The sequence below is a fragment of the Poecilia reticulata genome, linkage group LG15, assembly GCF_000633615.1.
Source record: "Poecilia reticulata strain Guanapo linkage group LG15, Guppy_female_1.0+MT, whole genome shotgun sequence".
In the NCBI taxonomy this organism is placed as follows: domain Eukaryota; kingdom Metazoa; phylum Chordata; class Actinopteri; order Cyprinodontiformes; family Poeciliidae; genus Poecilia; species Poecilia reticulata.
Window position 1 is genome coordinate 21,822,790 of NC_024345.1, and position 5,489 is coordinate 21,828,278.

The window sequence follows — 5,489 nt, forward strand, 5'->3', positions numbered from 1 at the left end:
AGTTTGTAGAAATGTAGTGAAGTAGAAAGTACAGATACTTACTGTAAAATGTAGTGGAGTAAAAGTAGAAAGTACCCATTATTAAATCTACTTAAGTAAAGTACAGAAACACGAAAATTGTACTTAAGTACAGCAACGAAGTACTTGTACTAAGTCACGTTACTTCCCACCACTGGTAAAAAGTGCCAGACCTCGTAGCTGGGAGCTGCAGGAACGAGGAGCCTGCAATGAAACGGACTCATGGAGAGGCTGTGGATTAGGAGCTCTGCTGTGATCCGGCATAAAAGGCTAGTTAACAATACATCATTTCTACTTTTAGGAAACATTCTCTCTGCTCTAAAAGAGACATAAGAGCCTCCACTCTACATTCCCACTATTGATCCGTGTATAATAACTCAGATTTTCAATTACATTCAGGACGCTGCATTAGCCAAAGACACGCTGAAGGTAATGGACTTTTTTGGTCACAGAGACAGATAGACTTGTTCCTTTGAGACCTCAGTTTTCATTATTAATCCCCTCTTCCCCCACCAAGGCTGCTTCCTTTTGCTCTGATCAAGGTAAATTACCTGCTTTACTAGAAAACCAACAGAGTGAAGCTCCACTTTCTACAGTGTGTGAAACGGTGGGAAACGTAGAAAATCAGAAACATTTGACAAGATCATCACAAACAGATATACAGTTTAGAGGAACTAGTTTTTATTTTATTTTGTATTTAATTCACTCAAATATAAATATGAATAGTTTGTGTAACAACTGAAAGAAATCCTGAATGAAAAGCAGCAGAAAAACGTATAAACTTATAACATCTGCATCCAATTCTTATCAGAAGAAAATTAGCTATTCATACTCGTATTTTGCCTTATTTCCAGTGTAATAAAATATTTTCACTTGCAGCTGGACACAAATGCTTGTGTCCAGCATATTGCAGTATATGGGGGAGTTTACATTTTCTTTCTGCACAACTTAAGCTTTTTATGGTTCCAGTCTCCTGATTTGGCAAAGGAATGAAAAACTGGAGCTTGGTTGCTCCGGCCAACCAGCCGAGAGAAGAGATTTCTGAACGGACAAGGAGTTTTTATTCCTCAGATATTTAATATTATATTGTGTAGACTGGAGTCACCTGCTTGACTGAATGCAGCAGAGCGGGGCTGTACTACAGGCTGCTAAGCTTTTTATTTAGGTTGTATGTTCCTAAAATGTTTTAATGCTTTGGGATGTTAATTTGTCTTTTTTTTTTTTGCTGCAGTTCTGTCTTCTGGGAAAATGGAGCGAATGTCAAACATTTTTTGCACATTTAGTCATTATCTACCATTTGCATTCATTACTAGAATTACCATTTGAGCATTTCTGCAGCTTTCTGTTGGGTTATAGTGACATGCTTTGCTGATTTAATGCCTCTGTTCTATTTTGGGGTTACCTGTTTTAGTGAGTGCATTAAAAAACAAGTATTACCAGGTTTACTGGGTGTTTTGTAATCAATTTTAATCCCATTAGGCCAGTTTACTCCCATGTTGTCTTTTCTTAAATAATGTGCAGCATAAGTTAAAAAGTTTAACTTTTTATTCTCTAGCAGGGAGTTTGGGAGAGTTTTTCACCCACCTCTACGGTCCTCACTGTGGGGGAAAATACAAACTTGTTTTCTCATCAAGCAGAGCAGAAATAGGCCTCATGTTTTATTTCCACCCAGTGAAACGGAGAGTCATTGATTACTGATTAGCAGTTCCTAGAATGGTTAAAAAAAAAAAAGTAAAGTACAAACAAATAAATGCTTGAGTTGGTTTTATTTTAAGAAGATTGAGGCAATATTTTAAGGTATGTATGATACTTTAAAGTGAACAGGTTAGATTACACCCACGGGTTGCACAAAACATGTTCATCACATTTTTTGCCCAAATCCTTCTTGGATAATAAGATTTTAGTCTGCTCAGTTTCAGAATGAGCTGTTTTAGAGCGTCTGTCACTTTAAATCCAATTAAGCTGCTGGCCACACCCCCAACTCCACGTTTACACTCAGAGGTGAAAATGGCTGCAAATAGATGCACAATTATACAACTGAAAAGCAGCAGTAGAGCCTCCTGCACGACTGCCAAGAATGCAGCAAGTGGTTTCTGGATTGTCTTTTCCAGCAGCCATTATACAGCTCGTACAGTAGTAAAACCAAATGTGCTCGGGTTGCTAGGTAACAGGCTGGGCTTTGCTGGGGTTGCTAGGTAACGGGCAGTGCCTGTTGATTTGTCACATTACATTGGGAAGGTTTTTAAAAGGCTAATTTTCCAGACACCAAAAAAATATTATCTTGTCAGAAAACAGCTGCGTTTAAGCTTTTGGTCTGTTTTTAGAAGCTGTAGAAACTGAAATGGAAGTATAAAAATGGGAAAAATTGGAATTTTGGTAACTACACCCTCTGTAAATTTTCTGACATATTTTAACCAACAAAATTATCCACATCTATAACTTCATTTTTCTTCTCGCAAGCAGGTGCACATGTGAAGGTTTGTTTTTTTCTTAATCTGACTCCTCTAATGGTTTTCATAAACCCAGCATAACTCCAGGCGATGTGCTGCGGCACGTGAGCCGCTGGCTAAGGCACTAACACCAGGCTCTCCGTATCACGGCCTGTATGATAAATTACAGTTTCAGGGCTAAGAAATGAAAAAACCCAACAAGATGAATGTTGTGCTGCAAATACAAACACTTAGTATTCCACAGAGCCGCCTCTTTACGATAGCCGAACCATCAACCTTACTATCTGTGGTCTAACAGCAGCTTATGCAGATGTGCCCGGCTCTCCAGCTTCTGCAAAAGCGTCTTCTGCAGGCAGGTCACATTGGCAGCGTCTGTGTGCCGCGGATGAAATTGTAGCGGTGTCCTCTGAGACGCTCTAAAGCCTTATCACTCAGCTACCTGGCCTTTAACAGCCGTTGGTGGAAAGGGACAGATTGAACCTGCAGTCACTGACAGAAAATAAGAGATATTTGCTTGCTCCATGGTTTGGATTACCTCTTAACTCCAAAACAAAGCCACATAAGTTGTTTGATTTCCATCTAATGCTCCGGTAATACCGGAGCACATCTGTCACTGTGTGAGGTGTGACTGGAGAAGCAACTCCACTCTGATCGAGGAGTCGCAATTGTCGCCGTCATCTGGCGGCCAGCAGAGCCAGAGAGGTAAAATTGGAAAAGTGAATATGTTGCTAATGGCAGAGGAGAAGAGCTGGAGCTATAATACCTAATCTATAGAAGACAATTTCAGGCCCCAGACGCTGGAGAGCTGGGCGCTCGATCCAGAAGCGATTCGCTCGGATTGATCAAGGAGCGTCGTAATCGCATGGGAATGATACACGCGGGCTGCGAGGAGTGTCAGCAGATTCAAAGGTGGGTTTAATGGATTTCAAGAGATGTGCTTTGAAATGATTTCAGAGGGCACAAATAGAATCCTCAAAGCATCTTAGCAGCATTTACCAGCTGTCCGCTGAAATTAACGTTCAGCTACAGTCGGGATCTGGAGGAACAGAGGCCTGGAGTTTCCTCAGCAGGAATTCAAAGAGACCCTCACTTCCTGAAAGAACAATCAGAAATCTGCTAATGAACCGCGCAGCTGCAGATAACAGAGCCTTATTAGGCGGAAAGCCTAAATGCACTTACAGATAAAACCGCCTTTTCTTTCATTCAAACGGCTAAAAGCTCGGCGCTCCCTCTGAAACTGAAATTGAAACGTTGCAAACGTGGAATGAAATATTCATAACCTTCAGCTGTCGTCGAGCTCTTCCTGTTTCAAGATAAAACGCACAACAACAACAGAAGAAAAAAAACACAATCCGACATAATTATTCACCTCTAATGAGTGAGGAGAGCCGAGCAGCCGCCCGGCCCACCGGGCCTGGTGGCAGAGCGCGTGACTTCCTGTGCTGCTGCTAACAGCAGCTGTGGCGTCTGCTTCCTGCAGATACGGCTAATCTAAAGTTCCCAACTCCGCCGGCTGGAGATGGAGGCAGGTTGCTTTTTTTTTTTTCCCTGTCTCATGAGCTCGTGGAACATTTTCACCTCTGTTCAATCGTCTCCGAGCTCTTCATGCATTTGATAAGACGGCAAACGGCGGAGGAGAAATCGTGACTGATGCTTTCAAAACTTTGATTGAATTTTGCACAGAAGTGGTTTGATTTAAAGCTTCAATCAAGTTGCATCTTCCCTCTGAGATTTTACAGCTGAGCGGGACTCGGATGCATTTGCTGGTGAGCCGTCGCACGTTGAGACATTCCTCCTGAGTTTTTACATCTGCCAATTTGACAACATGAAACGCATTTATTAGGATGATAAAAGGAGATGTATTGAAAATAGTAGAAGGCTTTACAAACAAGACCTTGGATGTATTCATCTTAGTGTCTCCTTTAAATGTGCGTTGTAAACGACTCGGCTTTCTCAATACCTGACAAACAAAATCCAAAGATAAAACTGAGTTTAAGAGATGCATTTTGTATCATCCCATTCAGATTTTCAATCATTCATATGTTGGTGTTAATAATAAACCATCAAAATGTGAATAAGTTCAAAGGGTCTGAATACTTTATGGATGGCCTGAGGTGAAAGTTTAAAACGTTCTGCTGCAGTATTGATAATAAAGTAATGAACAGTTTCCTTCAGTAATGTAAACTTTTGGTAAAATGAATTATTCATGAGAACAAAACATGATGTGATGACGTCTCTGTTTACATGATGCTGATGAATCTCCTGGGTGACCTTTTATCCCGTCGCGTTTACTAAAGATCTGATGGCGGAAAGCAGATCAAATCAGATGTAGACAGGCTGAAGTAAAACCTGTTAGAGGCTGCAATCAATAGCTTAGAAAATTAAGGTAATCATATCATCCTTTGCTGCCTTTTGATTTATAAAATCAGTCATAAAATCAGTCATGTTCTCTGTAACATTTTTATAGAGAACAAGAAAAGTTTGAATTTACACCAGCCAGTTTAAAGTAGAAGACATTAATAGTGAAAAAATTATTCCTCCCTGTAAAACCTTTGGTTATAAAATCATTATTTTTAAAGAGAACTTTTGATTCTTTCTATTGTTTAATGTTTTCACCTGATAGTCCGGTAAACTCGGTCCGATTGGACCAAAGCTGCACATTTTTTGACATTTTCAGTTGCTACGGTTCCCTTTCACACTGCATTGTCAAACCAACCAAACTCTATGAGCAACATGTTCCCCTCCTCGCCTGTGGGGGCGCTGCACCAAGAGTCACTGAAGGAAACGACACAGAAATCTCAGAAGGCACAAACTGCAAACAAAAATGGAGTGGCATAAGATTTTAGCGGTTGTAAGATTTCTCTTTTGCCTTTGGTAAAACACTAAGAGCCATTTCTCTAGAGTTTGATTAAACTCTTCAGCTGTACGAGCAAATAGAGGAGCTGATGAGTTCAAGAACATCTGCACTTCTTCCTGTTAAAATGTAAAATAATTAATTTCTACAAAAAACTGGTGCATGGT